Below are 12,290 nucleotides of genomic sequence, written 5' to 3'. Positions count from 1 at the left end.
AATGACGCATGAAATTTTATCATAGGAATTCCCAAAATGGGATTTCGAACGAGTTCATTAGTTGAAACCGATTTCATGATTCTCATTTAGCCCTAACAGATTATGAAAAGTTTGATTGGGGAACAACTTACGCCTCTTATATCCCTAACTTCGGCTAATGTGATGAGCACGTGGGCGGTTAGAGACACGTTGCGAAACCGTACAGTGTATTCTAGCCTCTCGGACTGAAAGTAAAAACTCAGTGTACAAAAAACATGATTCTACTGGTTTGAGCAAAATCATGAAGCTAAAAGAAAAACGAACATCATACCAGGAGAGACATTTTGCGATGGTATGCATAGAACGATGTCTCATGGAAGGAACCCTCAAGTGACGGCCTGTCCAGTAGCCAGGCAATGGCCTTTGAAATGACCGTAGTGGTTGATGTACAAAACCTGTTCCCAATCTTGAAATATTGCCTTGTGGAACGCTCGAGCACAAAACGCTGTCAGCCTGTCAGGAGAAAGTTGAGATTGCAGTACCAACCTGCACTTCTGTGCACAACAATTTCAGTCCCAGCAATGATGATATGGGAGTGAAGCGTAATGAGTAAGCAAAAATCGGGAGTACTTTGGTTTTGGTATGTTGGTGCCACATTTCCAAGACACACAAATACGAACACTGAAGAACACACACAAGCATGCATGCACGCACACACGCAAACACACCTCTGTAAAGTGTTCAGCAGTGGTCCTGTGTGCTTTTTAGGAGTTAGTAGTCTTTGTGCTTAACCATGGAAATTTGAAGTATTGACTAGTTAACTGATAACAAAAAATAATACGTACGAAACACTTGGTTGACTATGCCAACAAAACACCTGAAAGCTTCCATCATCATTCTGATAGGTTAGCTACCTCTATTATCCAGCATTCAAAGTTTTCCCCGGTTTCACTGTGTATTGCAGAAATTATAAACTTGTCACACGATGACTTACCGGGATTCAAATACTTGAATGCATGCCTCTACAGATGAATATCACGTTGGCTTGTTAATCGAAGGTGCAGCAACGTATACAAATTTGCAGCAAAGCTGGACGTGTTCTGTTCGCCACAGTAGAAAGGCTTTGACAGCAAGGTGCTGGCATTGACAGGCAATGTGGGAAATGCTGGTCAAACAACATCACCTGAAAAGTAGTATGTATATTGTAAGTTCACAATGTACATTTCGTATAGTACAAAAAGCTGACAATGTAATGCGGCTGCTGCTACAATATGCAGTCAGTATATACTAAGCTGGTTTCTGTTAGTATTATCAGGTGTTTACAGAATCACATAAACCCCCACTTTAGAAAATTTGTTTAGTTTTACCAGTGAGAATATGAGTGTACATGGCGGAGTATACGTAAGTCCCATGGCATCATTTCCAGACACATCTAGAAGTCTAGAAAGGTAGCCAATTCTTCAAACATCCAATGTCAATGTTTCCTCAAGCATATTTCACAGGTAAAGGTTACTGATTCAATGTCAATGCTGAAGTTTAGGTTTTCAATAAAACATTTATGAGATTTATCATTTTTATAAGTGCTTGCCTACATTATCAGAGAGCTTCCCATTCTTTTGAAAAACAGCATGCAAATAACTAAACCATTGGTTAGTTAATCATAAAGTTGCCCCTATTGGGTTTACAACAATTTACTGCACTTACCGACTACAGACAAGGTGGCTCTGTTACTGCCGAACACTATACAAGCGACCCTGTTGAAAGGGCAATATGGGTGTTTCAGTGATGTTTGTGTCCAGGTACTTGATTAAGTACGCTCCCTAAGTTCAATCCAGAAGGGAGGAAGTGTGCCGATGTTGAGGAATTCAATCAGGCTGAAAGACAGAGAAACCAAAACTTGGAAACACTTCTAGATAACGCAAATATCCTACTGTGCGATGGCAAAGAGATGAAGTGCTGACCTCCACAAGAAGACAACGTGTCACCATGTGTTTTGGAATCTGAGTCTTAGCAAGAATAGTGACTTCAATCGTACCAGTGCGCATGGGTACTATAGGCTTGTATACAACAGCAGATTTTCCAGGCTTGATCTGAAAGAGGATCAACTTTTAATGCTCGAAATATACACTGCCTATGCAAGAGCTTGCACATCGCTCTGTTAAATTGCACTCATGAACTAACAAAATTACACGAAAGGCTTCAGTTCTGATGTGAGCAAAACTGAAAAAAAGAAAATTAAAACATGAAGTTAAACCTGTTTTTGTGTCACCACCCCATTTAAATATTTTTCGATTAACACACTTTTTCACTTAGCTTCCACTAAAAAAATAACACAATCACCGTAGAGTGTTTCATTACGTGCCTAGGCTGTTGGCCTGAGATGAGCCGCGCTGACAAAATGAGGTGCACAGCATTGTACAGAAGCTCCATTTATATTTGCACAATTTTTTTTACCAGAAAAGAAAGTGAGTGTAACAGTGAAATTCTCTGCACTCCATTTAGATTGCATAGGATCTCCTTGTTCGTCTATTACAGATGAACTAAAAAGAAATTTCCCTGGCTGTCAATTATATTAATGCCTCAAGCAATCCAAGTGCACTGAATAACACTCATGAAAATCAAGGGCTGGTGTTCCCCTGAAGAGGTTACTGGTGCATAGGAGTTGACTCGCCTCAAGGGTCCAACCACGACGAATCTGCAGTCTGGAGAGCTAGCCAGCGTGATAAGCACCTGGAAGGAAGAAAAACAAAAAAAACTAAGGGAGAATATTTAGAGCCTAACATGGTGTCTACAATTAAAATTGATAAACTTTCTGTTTTTTGCAGGTCATCTCCGAGTGCTTCTGCATACCAAATGTGACCACAGCTTAAAAGACACTGAAAAGAGACTAACAAATACAAGTCCCGACTTCCAACTAAAGTTTGAGTGTGAAGACCAACCAATTTATAAAAAACGACAGCATGTGATAAATAACGACAGCATACAATAAAAAAATTGGCCCTACTGAAACATGAAGCCAACATGAGCAAGCACTCTAAAGCAAAGCAAGAAATGGCCCGGTCAAGAAGAACATTGCATGTGTGGGTGCAAGAAAGCAAGTTCCTTATCAGTTAAAACTACTGAAGGCTTACTAACAGAGCCAAATTCAGCAATATCTAGAGTTTCTGTGATAAGTCTTGCATTGTCATTAGGATTCTTTGCTAATATACTTATCTTCTCAATTAACTGAATAAGCCACATTGTGCACAATGCATACTAAAAAAGCCCCCTCTCTGTTTCCACATTTTTTGCTGGGCTCCTGCAGTCTCTACATAGGGTAAGCAGGTAGATGTCTGAAGATCCGACTGCAGTTATTGTAATGTAAATGTGAACATTCCTTTTTCACGTTTACGATACTAATAATCTCAACCCCTGTACTTTCCTTGGCATCATTGTCTGTTAGTTGACATAATAATGTGTCCAACAATAGAAAACAAGTTCTTAAATTTTAACTTCTTTCCTTGAACAGTAAGGAGTATTCTTTTGTCCATTCGAAACAAAATGAGAGTGGAGGAGTTTGTAAATTGCACAGCAAACATTAAGATATTTTCTTAAATAATTTCACAAAAATAGCAATGCCCAATAAAATTCAGTAGTGCATTTAAAAATACAAAAAAATCATCAGGCAGTGCACGAACGAAAACACTTTTGAATGTGAGCTATTTCTATCAGCCTCAATGGTATGAATCCTGGGCACTGCCACAATTGAAATTGTTTTCCAAGAGTTGAATAGTCACCCTCAGCCATCCTGACATACAATGCCTCAGTGTTGTGTTTTACAGCGTTAAAGAGTTTATTTTGGTTTGCGTGAGAGACAACTGCATCTTGGCATCAGCCAAGACTGTTTTTTGGCATAGCCAAGACTGTTTTTTGAAGTCAAGCTCCCATAAAAAAGCAGCAACATGCTTCCTCTCAAGTGCCTTCCTCAAAGTGTCAGCCCCTTGTGTTCTCATGGGATCCAGCTCCTCCTCTCACTGTATGTTTGCGCCACACATCATTTAAAGTATCCTCTGTGTCAGCTGTACAGTGGCAACTTCTCCAGTTTAAGAAATGCATCCAAAATTCGTTGGGCAACTAAACTGTTGATTCATGACAAGGCAGTCTATGTTAACACAAAATCTCACGAAACAGACACACTTTCATGCAAACAGAAAATCATTAAAAATTGTGAGTGGAGTAGTTCCTTAGTTGAACCAAAGCTACCTGCCTAAACGGCTGAGCCAATCTGTGCTCCTGTCAAAATATTTCACTACTGCTTTGTTGAAAATGAGGAACATACGTACTATTCTAAATCCCCAACAAAGTTTCTGGTTTTCCTGGTTGGTAGACAGCCCGCATAAGCTCACAGGTATAGCATAAAAGGAGTACTGATACGAAAATTACCAGAAACCATTTTTCCATTCATCGCTGGACTTCATCGCTGGACATCACTATAGAAGGATCACCGCAAGGCTTCGACCCTCGAGGGCAGGGCGGGCCCGGCGCGACCATGGCATTTACGTCTATAGTATGCATCATGCAGGGCATTCTCGGATTCGCCATATTCAGTACAGCTGACCGTCTGCGAATCAGCAAACTGTGTATCAGCGATGCGGACCTACGGATGCCAATGCGTCATCGCATGGAGCCATTATCACTGAATTACACGCCAAGCACGATAGCGCAACTTACTGCGCACAGCACAGGAGGCCACCTATGAGTAGCTACCGGTGCACAGCGCAGAGCCACGTCATCGCTGGACATCGCTATAAAAGGATTACCGCAAGCCTTCGACCCTCGTGGGCACGGCGGACTTGGCGCGACCATGATACTTACGTTTATGTTGTGCCTCATGAGGGTTAGTTCCAACGTGGGTTCGTTTCGTAGTGATTATCGCTGTATTCTGGTCTTGCCCTGCCCTCGGCGTGGTCGGAATATGGCAGATGAGTGTTTTCGTGCTTGTCGGTTGATTTTATGCGGTGACGTGGAAACAAACCCTGGCCCCACCCAGAAAGAACTATATGAAGAAGAGCTCAACGGCCAAGAGAACATTCACAATGAAGTGCTTGAACTCAAGAAACACTTTATTGAATTGAAAAATATGGAACAGTAAAGTGCATAATTTTAAAAACCACGGGAGCGCGTGCCGAGGCGCGTCGCTGCGCCTTCTGGCGGCTGCACGGCTCTGGCCGGGAGCGCGTACTGTGCACGCTCGTTCCATATCACCCGGCAGCCTGCCCTTTCGCTCATTTCAACGGCGCGCATCTCGAAACAATGCGGACGGCGCAAGGTGTCACATCTGTAGTCGCTGTGAAGACAATGAAAAAAGCCGAGCGCTAATGTGACGAGAGCACATCATTTGCGGGTTTCGGCGTGCTGCACATAGTGCACGTTACTCCTAGGCGATCCGCGGCGTGATCACATTTTGAATGTCGAGTTAGGCAATCGATAAGCTCAGCCAGCAGTGTTCCTTTCGCGCTCTCATTTGCCGAACTACCGTACGTAGTAATCCTCGGTCCAAGTATCATGGGTCTATGAACATGCATGAAACCAACAAACGTCCAACAGCTGCAGAAAAGAACCGAGGAAGAAAGGTGAAAACAAACTCGGTTCATTAAGGATGAATCCTTTATTATGGCCGCTGCGGTGGTGCAGTGGTTTCGATGCGCGTCTGCTGACCCGAAAGATGCATCTTCAAGTCTAGTCGCGCATACCGTATTTTGATAGAGGAGAGATACTTGAAACTAGTATACTGAGTGGACGTTAAAGAACCCCGAAATAGAAAACATTCCCAAGACGTTACTTTGGTGGAGCTCTATGTCATATCTAAATAATGAAATTTATTTCTCTCCATATATATTGTGGTTCTGTCATGTCGACAGCCCACACTTATTATTGGTAAGAGCCGAGCCTTGACCCAAGAGTTTCTAGGATTCGAATTTCATATATTCATGTGTCGTCTTGTACTACTCGAACCAGAAACCCCGATTGAAGTCAACCCATTAATGGGATGCATTATAGTAGATTAAGACAAGTAATTATGAATAATGCGGATTCATACGTGCAAGAGATGTCATAGGCTTTCACTTTTGAGTCTTTTTATATTTGATGTTATCTGGGAATGTTTTTTCCGGAAACCAGAGAAAATCACGAAGGTTGAAAGGGGCGTCACCCATTTCAGTAGTTCAATAGAACTCCACCCTTTACATATGCATGGAAAATTCTCGAACGCGAAGTAGTCGGGAATTGAGACTGTCTCCATTAACATCCGTCGCTCGAGCATCAGCGTGTATTCTGATATTCTGGTCACGTTGTTTTGTATAATACTGCAGTGAATTACAGGCGAGCACATTTCAGTTTGAAGTGCTCACGTGTTGGAGGCCCCACAAGGAAACAAAAGTTCATTCCTTAAGCTGTTCGACCAAATACCTGGCACGGTGGCACACCGCTCCTTTTGTACACAATACTCATTGTGTGGAAATGCGATTCTTTATTATAACCCTCTCAGAAGTATTCGGCACTCAAAAGGTTCACGCGTGCTTGCGATGCAATAGTTTGAAAGGGCAGATAAAAATGGCCTACTTACAAAATATTCATCAAAATAGTGAGAAAACAGATTGGACAAGAAATATTGCCACCAGCACGTAGTGGGTCGACAGCAAGGGCGGCTCTCAATCTGGAGGAAAAAGATCGCGTGCGTCTTCTCTGCTCGAGAACCAGCCACGACTGACGCATCGTCCTGGAACTAGCTACCCGGTGGTTGAATAAATCCCCCAAGTACTTGTGACTCATCGTGACAAACTGGTGGAAGTGCTGGGTAGTCTCACGGATGCTGCAAATCCCCCCCCCCCCAGGAAGCCCTGATACGAGTCCAGTGACAGTCAATACTCCCGTGCATCGGACCAGCCGCCGAATCAGGAGATTACCTCCGGAAGTCGACGATACTGCTCCCACCACGTCGACAAACATGACCAGCGCTTCGGTGCAAACCTCGTCAACTGGCTCGGGAAGCACGACGTCGAACCGCTATACGTTGGAAAGCCCACGGGCACCGGCGACGTTCCATGGCATGGAGCACGAGGACGTTGAGGACTGGTTGGCGGACTTCGAGCGTGTAGCCACCTTGAGTCAGTGGCACGACGCGGCGAAACTGGGTCGTGTGTATTTCTGTTTCGAAGACGGGGCACGTACGTGGTATCAAAACTGAGGGGAGCAGCTGACGACGTGGCCCGAATTCTCTCGTAGACTTCTGTTCTGCAGACCTATGCCAGTGCTGATCGCCAAGAACGAGCTGAACGAGCTATTCTGGCCCGCGTCCAGTTGCGAAACGAAACTGTCACCACGTACGTCGAAGACATGACGCGCCTCTTCCGACGGGCCGATTCAAGGATGACGGAGGACAAGAAGTGGCGTCACTTGATGCGTGGTGTCAAGGACCAGCTGTTTGCCGGCCTCATGCGCAGCCCTCCGAAGATGGTTGCGGAGTTCTTGTCCGAGGCCGTGACAATGGAAAAAATGCTGCAGCAGCGATTCAACCAATACGACAGTCAAGTCAGTGGAATGTCTACTGCCAACATTTTCACCGCCACTAGAACCAGCAACGACTGTCCCCGTGAACTCATCCGTGATATAGTACGTGAAGAGTTGCAAAAAGCTGGTGTAACACCTCATCCTACGGTTAGCTCTATTGCAACTGTGATCAAGGATGAGCTGCACCAGGCCCTCCGGGAAATCTTGTCTCCTGATACAGCTGCGACAGCTCCTGCTGAATACCGCCGTGAGACAACCTACGCGGAAGCCTTGAAACGCCCTGCTGCATCGCCACCATTATTGGTCCATCCTGTTCCTGCTGTTTCACTCCAGTCAGCGCAGCACATACCGTACTACGAAGGCACGTACACGCCACCGCCCTTGCCCTTGGTCCCTGGCGCTTCTGTCACCCATCGTTCGGTGCCACCAGTTCAGTACATCAACGATCGGTGCACGTCTCCTCGGAAGTCTGATGTTTGGCGCACACCTGATCGCCGGCCTCTGTACTTTCACTGCGGAGAAGCTGATCACTTGTACCGCCAGTGCCCATATCGCCGTCTTGGGCTTCGCGGCTTCTCTGCGTACTCACCGCCACCCCGTTGTGGCCAGAGACCACGCGAAATCGAAAACTACCTCTCCCAGCAGCATACACTACCATCTGCCGGGCGCCAGTCGCGCTCTCCGTCACCGAGGCGATTTCCATCAACGCACCAGCGGCATTCTACCACACGGTCTCCCAGCCCCCACCGGGAAAATCAGCGCAAGCGACCTCTTGGGGCGGGGTCGCTGAACGTCGAAGCGCTGAAGACTTCCTATTGACGCAGAACCGTACAGAAACCGGTCTGACATCACATACTGCTGCAAAGGATGGCCGACTTTCACTCGACATATCAGTGACAATTTATGGTTGTGCAGTTAATGCGTTAGTGGACACCGGCGCCGACTATTCGATACTGAGCGGGAAACTGACAACGCAGCTGAAGAAATGCATCACGCCGTGGCATAACTCGCAGATTCGGACAGCTGGTGGCCACGTCGTTACTCCACTGGGTGCCTGCATAACTAGAGTACAGATTCAAGGGTATACATTCGTAGCAAGCTGCCTTGTTCTACGCGAATGCTCCCGTGACGTCATTCTGGGTGTTTACTTTCTACAGGAAAATGGAGCTATTATTGATCTGCAAGAGCGTCGCGTCACGTTCACAGCCCAGCGAGCAATCAACGTGCAGGATGACGGAAGGCGTGTCGACGTACTCCATATTTCTGAACAGAGCGTGACGCTTCCACCACGAGCAAGTGTTCTAGTCGACGTAACATGCTGTGGTTTGGGCGATGGCGATGTGGTGGCCGAGACAAATTTAGAACACCTCCTGCAGCAAGGCATTTGTGTAGCTAGAAGTGTAATACACCTTCGTGATGGCCGATCCGAATCGCTCGTAACCAACTTTAGCAACGAGCATCAACATCTGTTTCGTTCAACTTCGATAGCGTTTGCCCACGAAGTAGCAAACGTCACCAACTGTCTCACATCAGAACTACTGCATACCGCCGACACGTCTATGAGTAATATTGACATCAATCCTGATTTGTCCACTGATAACCAGACTGCACTACGAGCGCTCTTGTTCGAGTTCAGGTCTTGCTTCCCAAGTTGCTCAAAGATCCGCCAGACGTCCATCACTCAACACAGGATCATCACGTACGAGGACGCACGCCCGAAACACCAGAACCCTTACCGCGTGTCGGCTGAAGAACGTGAAGCGATACGTACGCAAGTCAGCGAGATGCTTGGTGATGGCGTTATTGAACCATCTAATAGCCCGTGGTCATCTCCAGTCGTACTTGTCAAAAAGAAGGACGGGTCACTACGCTTCTGCGTCGACTACCGAAAGCTTAACAACGTGACCAAAAAGGATGTGTATCCGCTGCCACGTATCGACAATTCCCTGGATAGACTTCGTCGTGCCCATTATTTCACTTCTCTCGATCTGAAAGCGGGTACTGGCAAATCGAGGTAGATCAGCTAGACCGTGAGAAAACAGCCTTCGTCACTCCAGACGGCCTATACCAATTTCGAGTGCCCCCTTTTGGCTTGTGTTCAGCGCCGCCAACTTTCCAGCGAATGATGAACACTGTCCTCACAGGGTCAAGTGGCAGACTTGTCTTGTCTACCTTGATGATGTGGTGGTCTTCTCTACCACGTTCGAGCAGCACCTTCACCACCTGCGCAGCATGCTGGAGGCTTTCCGATCGGCGGACCTCACACTAAAGCCACAGAAGTGCCACTTTGGCTATAAAGAACGAAAATTGCTTGGACATATAGTTAGCGCCGAAAGGAATTCGGCCCGATCCGGATAAGCTTGCCGCTGTTGCCGATTACCAGCTCCTGTCGATAAGAAAGCCGTCCGGCGCTTCCTTGGTTTGTGCGCCTACTATCGCCGGTTCATTCATGGCTTTCCACAGATAGCAGAACCTCTGACTCGTCTTACAAGGGACGACACGCCGTTTGTCTGGGAAAACGAGCAACAAGCAGCTTTTGATGAGCTGCGACAGCGCATGCAATCAGTGCTCGTTCTCGCTGATTTCGACGATGATGCTGACACGGAGGTCCATACCGACGCTAGTAACATTGGGCCGCGATGGGCAGACCATGCTAGACTCTATGCTACCGTGTCAAGACGAAGACGAGTTGGCAACTGACGCTGAAGAATTCGCAGAGCGTGCTGAGGAAGCCCGGCAGCTCGCGCGACTGCACATCGGCCAGCAACAGCAGGTAGACGCTCGACGCTATACCACCCACCACTGAGAAGTGTTCTACAACCCCGAAAATCAAGTTTGGGTGTGGACACCCGTCCGCCGCCGTGGCCTTAGTGAAAAGTTACTGAGCCGGTACTTTGGTCCATATAAAGTGTTACGCTGCGTCAGTGACGTGAACTACGAAGTGGTTCCGGACTCAACACTCCATGCACGGAGAAGGACACGACTGAGGCCGGACGTCGTTCATGTGTTGCGCATGAAACCATTTATTGCGTGTTGCTCGTAACTTTTCCTCTACCGTACAGCGTTCTTTGTGTTTTTGTTTGTTTTTGTGAACTCGCTTTCTCATTCATTGACGTTCCGTATAATGGCACGCTCTTTAATTTCTACTTTCACTTTATCCGAATTTCCTTTTTTTACGTGCCTATGTAGTAGCATCGCGGTGCTGTTATGTACTTTTCTTTCCTCTTTTGGGGACTTGTTTTTTTTTCTTTTCGGAAGGGGGGATAATGCCACCAGCACGTAGTGGGTCGACAGCAAGAGCGGCTCTCAATCTGGAGGAAAAAGAAGATCGCGTGCGTCTTTTCTGCTCGAGAGCCAGCCACAACTGACGCATCGTCCTAGAGCTAGCTACCCGGTGGTTGAATAAATCCCCCCAGTACTTGTGACTCTTCGTGGCATTATTATATTATCTAATATAAGCTATATAACTGGCTTTGCAAACAATGCAACGAAGCCTAGTTGTTTCTGGGAGTAAGAAGACAAATAAAGCAAGGTTTCCAAATGACAAAGTAAATAAATTTTCTGAAAAAGTGTACAAAGTTTGAGCTGCTCTCAATTAATTTTCATAAGTGCCTCATTTAACAAGTCTCATTCTGATGCACAATAAAACCTGCTGGCCTTATTATAATAAAAAGAATACATGAATGTTTAATGAAATGCATTCAAAACACAAGGAACGAATGAAACAACTTCATTGCGAGATCCAGCCAGTTGCTGGTCTAGGCTAGACAGCTCAGATGGAGGATGAAAGACCTTGTCTCCCAGTAGCCTCCCTGACCCACATATTCTTCTCGTTTTTTCAAGCTCCATACAGAAGCATTGGCTAGAGGGCGCGACATGTTCAGACCTAAAATGATGTGTACGATTCCTTTTATGAGCAAATGAAAAGGTGTATGCAATAATGTTACCTCAGAATAACTGGTCTTGGTGCCTGCTTGCATGTTGTAGAGAGTGCGGTCAACAGCAGACAATGCCACGTATGTTCTTGGGCCTCCATAGGTGGCTACTTCAATAGTGTGTCCCGTTTTGTTCTTTCGGTTGGTGGTTGAGGGTCATGTTGAACTGTAATACAGTATTTTGTGAACACTTCAGTTCTATTCAAAAGCCTCTGCTTTGCCACTACACTATGTCCAGACTGTAACACTCCCCAAAATGTTGATTACCAATTGCCATATGTAATATAAAATAACCTTTTTCACATAAACCTCTCATATTTATAATGTTCAGAATTGAAAAGGTGTGCTGACCCATGGCAACGCCTGTCATAATCATGGTTGTATGACTTCCAGGGCTGATGCGCACAGATCATACCAGGCCAATACCAACAAAAGCAGTTTGATTTAGTTGCAAGATTACCCTGTCTCTGGATATGCCATTAACAGGAAAAATCAGGCTTTCAGCAACAACTTCGCTGCCTCTCGCCAAGTCATAGATGACAACGGTAGCTGTAAGTGCCATCTCAGGAGATAGGGTTACTGCAAAGGCCTTGATGCTTGAAGTCATTTTTCTTGACCAGAAAGCATGATGATCCCCTTTGAAATTATCTGTAATGTACCACCGTCATGCCCACATAATTTGTCGCATAATGTAACGTGGGTATGATTATAAAACCAAAAGCAAGGCATAACAAGGCTTTATCAGACACAGAACAAGCCACAAGCTACACTTGCATGCAATAAAGGGGTAATGACGCGAAATTTTGGTGCCGACATATTCTGCGGGGT

At 45.8% G+C, this 12,290-nt stretch overlaps 1 pseudogene; it reads right to left on the bottom strand.

Moving 5' to 3' along the window:
* Window positions 1-12,069, bottom strand: part of LOC142775051 (CD109 antigen-like) — a 58,297-nt pseudogene extending 46,228 nt beyond the window's left edge.
* Between the last annotated feature and the right edge of the window lie 221 nt (window positions 12,070-12,290).

The sequence above is a fragment of the Rhipicephalus microplus genome, chromosome X, assembly GCF_043290135.1.
Source record: "Rhipicephalus microplus isolate Deutch F79 chromosome X, USDA_Rmic, whole genome shotgun sequence".
Taxonomy (NCBI): Eukaryota; Metazoa; Arthropoda; class Arachnida; order Ixodida; family Ixodidae; genus Rhipicephalus; species Rhipicephalus microplus.
This window is presented reverse-complemented; position numbering and strand designations above follow the sequence as displayed.